The sequence below is a fragment of the Tamandua tetradactyla genome, chromosome 7 (genome assembly GCF_023851605.1).
Source record: "Tamandua tetradactyla isolate mTamTet1 chromosome 7, mTamTet1.pri, whole genome shotgun sequence".
Classification (NCBI taxonomy): Eukaryota; Metazoa; Chordata; class Mammalia; order Pilosa; family Myrmecophagidae; genus Tamandua; species Tamandua tetradactyla.
Window position 1 is genome coordinate 24,302,564 of NC_135333.1, and position 15,028 is coordinate 24,317,591.

General features: G+C 39.6%; 1 long non-coding RNA gene across 3 annotated transcripts in view; it reads right to left on the reverse strand.

The window, feature by feature from the left end:
- The window catches only part of LOC143690890 (uncharacterized), a 51,444-nt gene that overhangs the window by 34,734 nt on the left and 1,682 nt on the right, over positions 1-15,028 (reverse strand). For 2 of the 3 annotated variants that reach the window (XR_013179248.1, XR_013179249.1), the window contains exons 2-3: positions 12,681-12,819; positions 12,379-12,414 (exon numbers count right to left, since the gene is read on the reverse strand). This is a non-coding gene — a long non-coding RNA (uncharacterized LOC143690890). Of the gene's footprint in view, positions 1-10,474; positions 12,275-12,378; positions 12,415-12,680; positions 12,820-15,028 lie in introns of those variants that run through there. The other variant, XR_013179247.1, reaches the window with a different exon arrangement.

Below are 15,028 nucleotides of genomic sequence, written 5' to 3' on the forward strand. Positions count from 1 at the left end.
GCTTCAGCCTCATGCCTGAGACTGGGACCTCTGCACTACAGGACTGGTCATTTGGAGAAAGACTGGAGCAGAAAAGCCAGGTAGAACTTGAGATCAGATTGAAGATAAACACTGGAGTGGTGTCCAGAGCTAGGGGATACAGAAAACTACTCCTTGGTCCTAGGAAAGGATTTTTTTTATTTTTAACTTTTTTTATTGTATAGTACAACATATGTACAAAGCAAATAAATAAAAAAGCAATAGTTTTCAAAGCACTCTTCAACAGGTAGTTACAAGACAGGTCCCAGAGTTTGTCATGGGCTACCATACAATCCTCTCATATTTTTCCTTCTAACTGCTCCAGTATATAGTAGGCTAGAGGGCTTAAGCTTTTTTTTAGCATCACAATCAACTTTTTTTCCTTCTTTTTTTTGTGAAAAATAACATATATACAAAAAAAAACTGTAAATTTCAAAGCACAGCACCACAATTAGTTGTAAAACATATTTCAGAGTTTGACATGGGTTACAATTCCACAATTTTAGGTTTTTACTTCTAGCTGCTCTAAAATACTGGAGACTAAAAGAGCTATTAATTTAATACTTCAGCATTCATATTCATTTGTTAAATACTATCTTCTCTGTATAACTCCACCATCACCTTTGATCTTTCCATCCCCCTTTTTAAGGTTGTTTGGGCTATGGCCATTCTAAATTTTTGATATTGGAAGGGTCTGTCACTAATATGGGGTAGGGAGATGAAACTATTTGATGTTCTGGAGAGGCTGGTCTAGGTTTCAGGACTTATCTGGACCAGTGACCCATACGGAGGTTGTAGGTTTCTGGAATTTACTCTAGTGCATGGAACCCTTGTGGAATCTTATATATTGCCCTAGGTGCTCTTTAGGATTGGCTGTAATGGTTCTGGTTGGGGGTTAACAGGTTATGATAGGTAGCAAGGTCTAATTGAGACTTGCATAAGAGCAACCTCCTGAGTAGCCTCTCAACTCTATTTGAACTCTCTCTGCCACTGATACTTTATTAATTACACTTCTTTTCCCCCTTTTGGGCAGGATGGAATTGTTGAACCCCCGGTGCCAGGTCTGGATTCATCCCTGGGAGTCATCTCCCATGTCGCCAGGGAGACTTTCACCCCTGGATGTCATGTACCACATAGGGGAAAGGGCAATGATTTCACTTGCAGAGTTGGGCTTAGAGAGACTGAGGCCACATCAGAGCAACAACAGAGGTCCCCCAGAAGTAACTCTTAGGCATGCCTATAGGTAGTCTAAATTTCTCCGCTACCTACATAAGCTTCACAAGAGTAAGCCTCATGATCAAGGGTATGGCCTACTGATTTGGGTGTCCCTAAAGCTTGACACAATATCAGGCGATTCCCTGATGGTAAGGTTTAATAATTTCATATTCTTTCTCCCCTCCATCAAGGGACTTTGCCAATACTTTTTGATTATCTACTTAATATACTCTAGAATGTTTCCAGGAATTACAATAATCTATACAGGATTAAAGGACCTCTTTCTTATTCTGTGCTCCCGGTATTTCAATTGTTCAAATGAGCTATACAGATAGGTTGAATTAGATTATACACTACAGAAACTTTCAGTTCCAGACCAAATAAGCCTTTCTTAGGAAAGGATTTTTTTCTAAGAGGTGATGACTGTGGTGGCATCAAGAATATGGGCTACGGGGAATCACAGAGTTTTTGTTGAAAGGTAAATGATCAGAAACCCAGGAAGGTGAACAGGGTGAGGCTGCTGCAGCCACACTTGCTTGTGCATGTTTTTAAACTTACCGTTGATTATACACCTCTAATGCTTTACCAGAAGAGAAGAAAAGACCGTCACGTTAATCTTTGTAGCTCCGTCTCTCAAACAGTGCTCCATGCTAGGAAGGTAGAATGTCTGATGGCTGTCCTGAGCAGTCCTTGTTCTAGCCAGCCCACTCCTGGTAGCAGCGCTCCAATTTCCCTCTAGAGAACTCTTCCTTCCCCATCTCAATCCATTTGCTCCATGTAGAGTTGGCTCCCTCCTTGGCTCCAGAGCTGGCCATGTGGCTCAGACCTTGTTGGTCAAAACCTCACCTTCTCCTGACCACAGTAACTGGCTCAGGGATGGGCGAGTCACCATTCCAGAACCAAAGAGACAAATAGGGATATAGGCAAGCACTTTTCTGCTATGGCTGCAAAGATTAAGGGCGTTATAAACTTGAACCTGCTGGAGGCCTGAAATTAAGCTAACCCATTAGAAGACAGAGACAAAAGAAGGGAGAGAGGGCAAATCCTGATGATGTTGTGACATTGTTTAAGCCCCTGGATCCAGCCATGCCAGTAGCCTTTTATATCACTAGATTCTTGAGTCATCAGAGCATATAAATTCCATTTCTTGCTTAAGGCAATTAGAGTTGGATTATCTGTCCCGTGCATCCACGAAAGCCCTGACAGACCAAGGAATGGATGGATCAATAAACAAGTAACTCCACCGGGAAACTCATGCAGCCTGGTGGGAAGGATCCCGACCGAGGAGTCAGGAGACTATCTGGCCTTTTACTAACAATGCAACTCTGGGTCAGTGGCCTCATGTCTACGGACTTCAATTTCAAACTCAGAAACCACTCATTTATTCAACAAGTACTTTTTGTGCCCGGTCCCGTGCTAAGGTTTGGCAATACTGTGGTAACAAAACTCCTCTGGCTCCTGTCCTCATAAGAATGGAAATTAACTTCAGTTCTAGAAATATGAAGTTACATTTTTGTACACCTGACTTTGTCATTGCATAATCTGTTTGTGGAAAAAATCTTCAGCCCTTAGTAACTGTTAGCTATTATTATTCCCTCAACTCCTTATCAGCTAATATAAGTTTGTTAGAGAAGAGGAAAGAACAGGAGTCTAGTAAAATGGGGGGAGGAGAGGATACCATGCACTTCACTTCCTTCCCAGCACTCGAGGCCAATTAGAAATAATGTTTATGAGCCTAATTACACCTGGCACCCAGCTAGAGGATGTAGCAAGAGCCAGGGTCAATCCTCTGGGACTTTTAACTCTAAGAATAGCCAACTTTCTACCAAGTCATTTTTTTTTTTTGGCCTCTGGCAAAGAGAATTTTCCGAGTTAAATATGCTCATCAGTGTTCCCATGAATTGGGCTTAGAAATAGCTACTTATTCCGTTCTTGTTGCAAGGCGCTTATGATGCCAGCTGCAGTTGGATTTTCATTCTTAAAGGGAATTCACAGCTTGGACTGGAGTGGCAGTATGTCAGAAATAAGCCCAGTAAAAGGGTATAAGTTTAGCTGTCCCAATGTTACAGCTCAAAATGAAGTCCTCGCCCAGTAAACACAAAATCAATCTGTGGACACTGGAATTTTGAGAAGAGTAAAAGTTTACTTAGCAAAGGCTAGTTTTGCAGGAACAGGAGGATAAATAGTCCACCAGATTTGTCTCTCTGAGCTGGTGAGGTGAGGGATATTTATTGGATTAAACAAAGGGATGTGGAGCTAAGGATGTCAGGGCTATTAGGGATGTTAGGGATTGGTTAGAAAATATTCAAATTCAGAATTGCAGATTGACTACTATCATTGTTGATCTTTAAATTAGGGATTGCAACTTGGTTATTATCATTGGCTGATATGACTCAACTCATTTGTTAATTCTTATTTACTCTGTTATACCGCCTCCTTCTCCTCTGATCCCTCTCCCAATCTATGGAGATTTGTAGGCAATGCCTGTTTTGACATTTTCAGGTTGAGAAGGGGTGTTGACACTAAAAGATAGGGGGATGTTATCAACCGATAATCTTGGAGAGCCTGGTCCCTCTGGGTTTCAGGATTTATCTGACCTAGGAACCCTCCAGGCTTTATAGGTTCCAGGAAAGCACATTTAGTGCATGAAACCTTTATAGAGTCTCAGTTTGAGCCCCAGGTATTCGTGAGAGTCAACAAAAGTGATGTTGGTTAGGGTTTAGTAAACCATTGGAATTAGCACTATCTAACTGATGCTTGCATAACAGTAGCCTCCAGAGTAGTCTCTTGACTCTATTCAATCTTTCTTGATGCCTTATTTTATTACACTTCTTTTCTCCTTTTTGGTCAGGAAAGCATTGTGGACCCCACAGTCCCAGGGCCAGACTCATCCCTGGAAGTCACACCCCACGTTATCAAGATTTTCACCCCTGAATATCATTTCCTATAAGGAGGGTTGGTAATGATTTTCCTTACAGAGTTGGGCTTAGTGAGAAAGAGGCCACATCTGAACAACTAAAGAGGTTTCCTGGAAGCAACTCTGAGGCCTCATTTGGTTAGTCTTAGCTTCTTCCCTACAGAAATTAGTTTCATAAGGGCCAAGACCCAAAATCAAGGGCTTGGCCAATTCTGCAAGTGAAAACATTGCCCTCCCCCACTATGTGGGACATAACATTCAGGGGTGATAGTCTTAGCAGCATGGGAGATGATTACCAGGGATGAGCCTGGCCCTGACACCATGGGATCAACAATGCCATCCTGACCAAAAGGGGGAAAAGAAGTGTAACAAGTAAGATATCAGTGGCTGAGAGAGTTCAAATGGAGTCGACAGGCTGCTCTGGAGGTCACTCTTATGCACGCTTCAGTTAGACATTGTTACCTACCATAGCTTGCCAGACCCCATCCAAAATCATTCCTGCCAATCTTAAAGAACACCTAGGGCGATATATAAGGTTCTACAAAGGTCCCATGCACTAGGGTAACTTTCCAGATACCTACAACATCTAGATGGATCCCTGAACCAGATAAGTCCTGAAATGAAGAGGGTCCAGCTTCTCCAGAACATCAACTAGTTCCATCTCCCATCCCATATTATCGACAATCCCTTTCAACATGAAAAAATTAGAATAGTAGCCCAGATATCCCTAAAGACTGGGAGAAAGATCAAAAGTGATGGAGTTATACAGAGAAGGTAGGGTTTAACAAATGAGTATGATTGCTGAATCATTATATTGACATTTCTTTTAGTCTCCAGTATCTTAAGAGCAGCTAGAAGAAAAATCTAAAATTGTAGACTTGTAAACCATACCAGACTCTGAAGTCTGTTCTACAACTAATTTTTGTGATGCACGTTGAAATTTACTGCTTTTTGGTATATATGCTATTTTTCATTAAAAAAAAAAAAATCAATAGCTTGGCCTATTTTTTAGTAAGTCCGCAATGGCTGACATGGTACCTGGGTTTCCCAGATGGGAAAGTGTATTAGTTCCATATATGTATATATATTTTCCCCCTTTGGGCCCTTAAGGGATTCTATCAATACTATTTAATTTTCAGCCCACCACAGTCTGAGATGTATCCTGGCATTACATTAAGCTATACAGAATCACAAGGCCTCATTTCCATTCTGAACTCCAGGAGTTTGGGGTGTTTAGTGAGCTATCCAGATAGGTTGATTTAGATTATGTGTTACCAAAAATTTAGGTTCTAGACATAATAAACCTCTCTGCCTTTGGTCTTATATAGTAGGTGAAGGTCTAGAGTACACACACTGTCATCTTTTACCCTGTATTCTGATTTACCTTAGACCCAGCCAGATTGGCGTCTTTTTTAACTCTAATTGAGACCCGATCTCTTTTTGGTATATAATATATAATATTAATTAGTATGTAATATATTTTAATATGATACAGTATATAATATACAATACTGTAACTGTTATTATATATAGCTTTGCTAACTTTCAGGACTGTAGCACTTCATTTCTGGGTCTTGGGTGTCACAGAGTTATTCAAAGTTCCAGGGAAAGACCAGCTGATACACATATAGCTCAGTCACTCAGAATCTAGAGATACATTTACAACTTCAGACTATCTGTGACTGTTATAAGGACTTAAAATCTAGGCTCCAATTTTCTTATAAGTATATTCTGAAAGAGATCTTAGCTTACCTGTTCTTTTGATTCTGGCTTATTTTATGCAACAAATGTCCCCAAGGTTTATTTAGTTCGTTGTTTGCCTCTCAACATCCTTCCTTTCTGTAGCTGCCCCATATTCCATCATATAAATATATCACAGTTCACTATTCTGCTTTTCAGTCTTTGTACCCTCCAACTCCCTTAATCTATTGGGCGTTATGGATAATGTCCAAAATAAATAAACCATGTCTTACAGAATCCTCACTTGGATGTACAATCAGCACTCTCAATTTTAGACAATTTTCATTGATGCAAAGCGACAAAGAACCGACAAACACAGTATCACTAACTATCAAATCAAAACCTCTCCTTATCACTTGTTCCTCCCCGACAATTAGCTGCCCCCTGGTAGTGCTGTGATACTGTTGATGTCCTCCTGTTAACTATTGGCCATAGCATGCATTTTTAGTTTTCCCCCATACCCCTCTACGATTGACTCTTTTTTCATGATCGAACCTTTGAAATAATTCATGCCAGAACTTATTTATAATTATAGATTTAATCAGTGGGATACATGGCACTAAATATCCTCTTTCAGTTTATTCACCTTCAATATGATAAAGTTACTTTAACCCTGCTAATTAGTTACCATCACTTCTATCCATCCCCTTGCCTTTAGGTTCAACCTCATTAGGTAGCTTTTAGTTTTTGTGTACCTCTAGGTCTGCTATGTTTTACAGTGTAATCTCTGAGATTACCTTTACCAGAATCATAATAGCAAAATCATACAGTGTCTGCCCTTTTGTTTCTGACTTATTTCATTCAGCATTATGTCCTCAAGATTCATCAACATTGTCATATGCTTCGAGACATCATTTCGTCTTATTGCTGAAAAATATTCCATCATATATATATATATATACATATATATATACATATATATATACATATATATATATACATATACCACATTTTGTTTATCCACTCATCTGTTGATGGGCACTTGGATTATTTCCATCTTTTGGCAACTGTGAATAATGCTGCTATGAACATTGATGTGCAAATGTCTGTTCGTGTCACAGCTCCCAGCTCTTCTGGTTATATACCGAGTAGTGGAATTGCCAGGTCATAGGGCAACTCAATATTGAGTTTTCTGAGGAACGGCCAAATTGTTTTCCACAGGGGCTGCACCATTATACATTCCCACCAACTGTGAATAAATAGTCCAAATTCTCCAACATTTGGAGTTTTCTGTTTGTTTAATAGCAGCCATTCTTATAGGTGTGAGAGTATACACACCTATAAGTGTATATATATCATTGTCATCTTGATCTGCATTTCCCTTATAGCTAATGAAAATGAACATCTCTTCGTGCGCTTTTTAGCCATCTATATTGCTCTTCAGTAAAGTGTCTATTCATATCCTCTGCCCATTTTATAATTGGGTGGGTTGTTTTTTCATTGTTGAGCTATATAATTTCTTTATGTAAACAGAAAATCAAATCTTTATCCAATATGGGGTTTCAAAATATTTTCTCCCATTGAATTGGCTGCCTAATCACCTTTTTGACAGTCCTTTAAGGCACTGAAGTGCTTGATCTTAAAGAGTTCCCATTTGTCTATTTTTAGTTCCACTGCTTGTGCTTTGCATGTAAAGTTTAAGAAGCTACCTCCTATTATGAGATCTTGAAGATGTTTCTTTGCATATTCTTCTAGAAGTTTTATGGTGCTGGCTCTTATATTTAGGTCTTCAATCCATTTGAATTAACTTCTTTATAAGGCGTAAGGTAGGGGTCTTCTTTCATTCCTTTGGCTATTGAAATCCAGCTCTCCCATGCCCATTTATTGAAAAAAAAACATTCTGTCCCAATTCAATGAATTTGGGGGTCTTATCAAAGATCAATTGTCCAGAAATTTGGTAGTCGATTTCTGTGCTCTTGATTTGATTCCATTGATCAATACTTCTATCTTTGTGCCAGCACCATGGTATTTTGATCTCTGTGGCTTTATGGTAGGCTCTAAAGTCAGGAAGTGTTAGACCCCACTTCGTGCTTCTTTTTTAAGATATCTTTAGCTATTTTCAGTCTCTTTCCCTTCCAAATAAATTTGATAACTAGCTTTTCCAAGTCTTCAAAGTAGGTTCCTGGGATTTTTATTGGTTTTGCATTGAATGTGTCCATCAATTTGGGGAGAACTGACATGTTAATGATATTTAGCCTTCCAATCCATGAGCAGGGAATGTCTTTCCATCTATTTAGGTCATTTTTAAAATTTCTTTTAGTAATGTTTTATAGTTTTCTATGTACAAGTCCTTGACATCCTGGTTAGGCTTATTCCTAGATACCTAATTCTTTTAGTTGCAATTTTGAATGGAATTTTTTCCTTAATTGTCTCCTCAGATAAGTCACTGCTTTTGCATAAAAACGTTACTGATTTTTGCGCATTAACCTTGTATCCCGCCACTTTGCTAAATTTGTTTATTAGCTCAAGTAGTTTTTCACAGATTTTTTTTAGGGTTTTCTAAGTATAGGATCATTTCTTCTGCAAATAATGAAAGTTTAACTTCTTCATTTCCATTTGGATGCCTTTAATTTCTTTCTCCTGTCTAATCACTCTAGCTAAGGCTTCTAGTACAATGTTGAATAACAGTGGTGACAATGGGCATTCTTGTCTCTTTTGCTATCTTGGGAAAGTCTTCAATTTCTCACTGTTAAGTGTGATGCTGGCTATGGGTTTTTCATATATACCCTTTATGATATTGAGGAAGCTTCCTTCAATTCCTACCTTTTGAAGTGTTTTTATGAGGAAAGAATGCTGAATTTTGTCAAATGCTTTTTCAGCATCAATCAATAGGATTATGTGATTTTTCCCTTCAGATTTGTTACTGTGTTATATTATGTTAATTGATTTCCTTATGTTGAACCACCCTGGTATAAACCCACTGGTCATGATGTATAATCTTTTAATGTGTTATTGGATCTGATTTGCTAGTATTTTGTGGAGAATTTTTGCATCTATGTTCATTAGGGAGGTTGGTCTGTAGTTTTCTTTTCTTGCGGTGTCTTTATCCGGTTTTTGTATTAGAGTGATGTTAGCATCATAAAATGAGTGAAGTAACATTCCTTTACTTTCAATGTTTTGGAAGCATTTGAGCAGGATTGGTGTTAGTTCTTCTTGGAATGTTTGATAAAACTCCCCTGTGAAGCTTGGGCTTCTCTTTGTGGGAAGATTTTTGATGACTGATTGAATCTCTTTACTTGTAATTGGTTTGTTGGGATCTTCTATTTCTTCCTGAGTAAGTATAGGTAGTTCGTGTCTTTCTAGAAATTTGTCCATTTCATCTACTTTTCTAGTTTGTTGGCAGATAGTTGTTCACGGTGTTCTCTTGCGGTTTCTTGTTTGCTTGTTTGTTTTATTTCTTTAGGATCCATGGTAATGAAACCTCTCTCATGTCTGATTCAGTTTATTTGCATCCTCTCTCTTTTTTTCTTTGTTAGTCTATCTAGGAGTCCATCCATTTTATTGATTTTCTCAAAGATCCAACTTCTGGTTTTGTTGCTCCTTCTACTGTTTTCCAGTTCGTTTATTTCTCCTTTAATCTTTGTTATTTCTCTTCTTTTATTTGCCTGGGGTTACTTATGATTCTTTTTCTAAATTCTCCAGGTGAGAAGTTAAATATTCAATTTTTGCTCATTCTTGTTATTTAATATAGATAGGCATTTAGGGCAATAAATGTCCTCTCTGCACTGTCTTTGCTGCATCCCATAAGTCTGATATATTGTATATCATTATCATCCATCTCCAGATAAGTACCGATTTCTCTAGGCATTCCTTCTTTGACCCACTGATTATTTAAGAGTTTGTTGTTTAATTTCCACATATTTGTGAAAGCTCTAACTCTTTGGTGATAATTAATTTCCAGCTTCATTATATTGTGGTCAGAGAAAGTGCATTGGATAACTCCAATCTTATTAAATTTATAAAGACTTATTTTGTATACCAGTATGTAATCTATCCTGGAGAATGTTCCATGTGCACTAGAGAAAATGCAAATCCTGATGCTTTGGGGTGAAATGATCTATATATGTCTATTAGTCTAATTTGTTTATCACATTGTTTAGGTTCTCTATCCTTATTGATCCTCTGTCTGGTTGTTCTATCTATAGAGGACAGTGGTGTATTGAAGTCTCCCACTATTATTGCTAAAATATCTATAGCTTCCTTCACTTTTTTTTCCCCCATGAGCAGGCACCGGGAATCAAACACAGGTTTCTGGCATGGCAGGCAAAAATTCTGCCACTGAGCCACCATTGAAATGCCCTAGCACCCTTCACTTTTGCCAATATTTGTCTCATGTACTTTGGAGCTCCTTGATTGGAAGCATAAACATTTATGATTGTTATTCTCTCTTGGTTATTAATGTATAGTGTCCTTCTTTGTTTCTCATGACATCTTTACATTTAAAGTCTCTTTTTATCTGATATTAGTATAGCTACCCATGCTTTCTTTTGATTACAGCTTGCACAGAACATCTTTTTCCATTCTTTAACTTTCAATCTATTTGTGTCCTTGGGTCTAAGGTGCATCTCTTGTAAACAGCATATAGCGGGATTATATTTTAATCCACTCTGCCATTGTGTATCTTTTAATTGATGAGTTTAGTCTATTAATATTCAAAGTTAATACTGTAAAGGCAATTCTTGAATCTACCATCTTATCCTTTGCTTTTTATTTGTCAGATCTATATATTCTTTGCCCTCTCTCTCTTTTTATCTTTTAAATTATCATTACTGGTACTCTTCAATTCTGAGCCCTCCTCCAGACCTCCTTTTCCTGTCTTTTTTTTTTTTTCCTGCTGACAGGACTCCCTTTAGTATTTCTTGTAGGGCAGGTCTTTTGTTGACTAGTTCTCTGTCTTTGTCATTGGAGATTTGAAGTTCTCCCTCAATTTTGAAGGACAATTTAGCTGGATAAAGAATGCTGTATCAATCAGGATCTTAAATCACATCACTGACTTCTTGTTCTATGGTGCCTGTTGAGTAGGCCATACTCCCTTATTTGTAGTAAATTGTTTTTCTTGTGCTGCTTTCAGGATTTTCTTTCTTTCTTCATCATCTGACAGTTTGATTAGTATGTGCCCAGGAGTAGACCTATTTGGATTTATTCAATTTGAAGTTCATTGAGCCTCTTTGACTTGCATATTTATGTCTTTTATAAGTATTGGGAAGTTTTCCCTGATTATATCTTCAACCAACTTTCCAAGCCCTTTACTCTTCTCTTCTCCTTTTGGGACACCATGGATTCTTATATCTATGCACCCCTTATTGTCCATCATTTCCCTAAGATTCAGTTCCAGTTTTTCTATATTTCTTTCCATTTGTTCTTTTGTGCACTGTAGTTCAATTGTTCTATCTTCCAGCTCACTTATTCTTCCTTCTGCTTCTTCAAATCTACTACCATGTGTCTCTAGTATATTTCTAATTTGATCTACTGTATCTTTCATCTCTGTGAGATCTGCCATTTTTCTATTTAATCTTTCAAATTCTTCTTCATGTTCTGTTAGTGTCTTCCTGAAGTCCTTTATTTCTTTATAAATATTCTTGACTAGTTCTTCCATATTCTGTGTCCACTCCAGAGTTATGTTTTGGTCATTTGGCTGGGCCATTTCTGCTTGGATCTTCAAGCGCTTTGTGATTTTCTGTGTGTTCAGGGTATTTGATTATTTTAGTAAGTGTATTTTACAAGTTGGTTTCCATCACTCATCTAAAGTTTTGTATTTACTTGGTTTAGCATTGAAGGTTTCCTTTCACACTTGGTTTGTCTGCAATTCTCAGCCAAACCAAGGCCCAGATCTCATGTCGAAGGGTATAATTCTACTTGAGGGTCTATTACAGGCTAGGCAGGGTTGCCACAACCAGCATGGCTCAATGTTGGAATGGTAAGGAGGCAACGGGGAATTGAGAAAGAAACACAAGAGACAAAGATATAGTTAAAGCTGGGACCAGGTGGGACTCTGAGCTGGGATGGAGACTCAAAGACCCTAAGAGGTTCAGCACAGTTTATTTAATGGGGCCGGAGGCAAAGAAAGTCAAAAAGGTAAAGAAAGTAAAAAATGTAACTAAAGAACAGGGGAGGAGGAAGAGTGAGTGGAACCATCTGCTTCCTTATGACCAGATGAGTCAAAAAGTTACACGTTTCCCAAGGCCTCCTTCTGTCCCAGACTCAAGCAGCTTTGCAAAACTTTAGTCTTTTCAGGACATCAGGTGCCTTTTCCCACAGAGACAGTTTTGCTATATCTCTGCAGCGAGCATGTGACCTCTGTTTCATCCATGCCAGACAGAGAGTTGCTCGGGTACTTCAGTGGCAGAATGGCCACCCACCACACATAAGGCCCAGGCTCGAGTCCTGGCCCACAGACCCAAAAAATCAAATAAATAAAATAAAATAAATCACAATAATAATAATAAAATAAAATGAAAATGTAATAAAACTATGGGAAAAAAACTCACCTCCACAGTAGCAGGCCTCAAAATCAGAAGGAGACTCTGCAAGATATATTGGGAATGAATTCAGACTGGCGCCCACAGAAGGGAGAGAAAATAATAATAGTAGTAATAATAACAATAACAACAACATAAAATTTAAAAAATAAGAAATAATCCATTAAAATATAAGTATATCAAAATAAAAATTAAAAATAACAATACTACTACTAATAAAAATATAGAGAGAAAATACATACTTAAAAAGCAGAAAGAAAAAAGGAAAAAAAAAAACTAGGCAGATAGGGAGTTTGACAACCTGCACTTACCGCTTCTCACCAGCAGGTGGACCTCCTGAGGCACCTCCTCCACTCAGTCCTGCCCCTTCCTGACTGCAGCAGCTGGCTGGGAAGCTGGCAATGGCGGCAATGGGGTAGCACCCGGCTCCCGGTAGTGGGACGGCTGGTCCTGGCGTGGGAATGGACAGCAGCAGCCAGGGAGATTAGCTGACACACAGAGCTCGGCGTAAGGCAAATCAACCACACACCATGTCTGACGAGTCAGCTATTCATAGCGGATGGTTGGGGCTGCCTCCAGGTTCCCCACAGACACCGCCTTGAACCTGCCCCCGAGGTTTCCCCAGCCAGCAGCCAGGGTAGGCTGGAGCAAAGGGAGGTCAATTCCCTCCTACCCACACCTCACCACATGCTGCTGTCTGCCCCTCGTGGGGATCACTGCCAATTTGACCCACCCTGCTCTTCCCGTCCATTCCCCCCATCCCCCCAACCCCCATCCCTGCCTCTCCCCTCTCCAAGAATCACCCAAGGCCCCCCATGATCTCTCAGCCCCCACCCCAACCCCGACCACAGTCCAGGTCATTCTCTCCCCATTCCCTATCTTGTCCCACAGAGCAGGGTGCGCTCAATCCGCCCCACTCTGCCATCTTCCCAAAAGATTTCCAGGGTCATTTTTATAAGGCTGGTTTGGCTAGAGCTGTCAAAACCAAAACATATATGGGATGTGGTGGGAATTTTGGTGAGAAAAGAAGTAGAGATTTTTGCAAACTAGTTAGGGAGAGAGCTGCTTTGGCATTGTGGAGGGAAGTGGTAATGAAACATGGGTCAGGGTCTGCTACACCAAAATAACCCATGCCCTAGCCTTCCATCCTTTATTCGTTCATTTAACAAATATTTATTAAGGGCTCACTCTACACCAGACAGACATGGGCTGGGTCATCATGGAACCACAGGTCACTTCTCCAAGGGCAGCCCCCGAGGGAACAGGCCCAGAGGCAAACATAAGCACACTCCTGTGTGACTAAGTCCAGCCAGGTGTTAATAGATCAGCCTCTGCTCTTAAATCAGTTCATGTGCTCTACTCTAAATATAGCACAGGTTCACACCTGTTCCAGTTACTATTGCTGCATAACAAGTGACCTCAAAATTTAGTGGTTTGGAGCAACTGCTCAACTATGTTCACAGATTCTGGAGGTCAGGAATCTCGGCAGGCATAGTGGGGATGGCTCCTCTGTCTAGATGTCTAGACTTCTGCAGGGAAAATGTGAAGGCTGGGCATGAATCCATATCTGAGAGTTACAATCAAATGAAGGCTCTTTCACTCGCCTTTCTGGGTTGACTCAAAAACTGGGACTGTCTACTGGAGCACTGTCAAGGAAAAACTGCACCCAAGCCATAATGTTAAACAGGCAAGGATGACTATTCAGGGCTGCTACAGCAGGAGAGAGAATAGAACGCAATTCCATCAAAAGCAAAGACTGTCAGCTTTTTAAGGGCTGAAGTGGGTTGACGCAAAGGCACGGGAGGATAATAGGGGTTTGATTGTGTACTGAGGTTGCAATTAGTACACTTTGGTTCCCCCGAGATGGGTGAGGGATTTACTGAAGGTGTCATTAGAACTACTTGGATCAGAATGTGTTTTCCTTTGCAGAAACATTAGGCTACCTGGAATATATAAGGGCCAGAAGAGAGGAGGAAGGAGATAAGGAACTACTTAGGAGCCTCTCAGGGGTCTGGGTAGCTGGGGTGAGAGGGAGAGGGGCAAGAGAGGTCAGAGGCAAGATTGGTATTTAGAATAGTTAGGTTCTGGAGTTATCTTTTTTCCTTTTTTTTTTTTTCCCTGAAGTCTGAGTTATTTTTCTCTGCAGTCCTACAGCTACAGGATTAGTTTTCAGGTAGTGAGGATGAGGGAGGGAGCAGGTAGTGATGCATGAGGAGTAAAGCTGGCAGCTAGATCAAGAGGAAGAAAAACCATGTTGGTCTGCACCTACAAACATCTCTACTTAGTTTAGCTTCCTCACAGTATGGTGGCCTCAGGGAAGTCAGACTTGTTATGTGGTGGCTCAGGGCTCCAAACATGAGTGTTCCAGAAAAAAAAAAAAAAAACCTTTAAAAAGCAAAGCTTTTTAATGATGATGGGGTGGTATATGAGAATCCTGCATCTTATGCATGATTGTTCTGTAAACCCACAACTTCTCTAATACATTTTTTTAAAAGCAAACGTGCATCCATTTATAACCTAACCTTGAAAGTATCACTTTTATTGGCCAAAGCAGTCATAAGCCCACCCAGATTCAAGGGGAGGGAAATTAGACTCCACTTTTTATATAGCAAGATCACATTGTAGAAAAGCATGTGTGAAGGGAAATATTTTGTGGCCA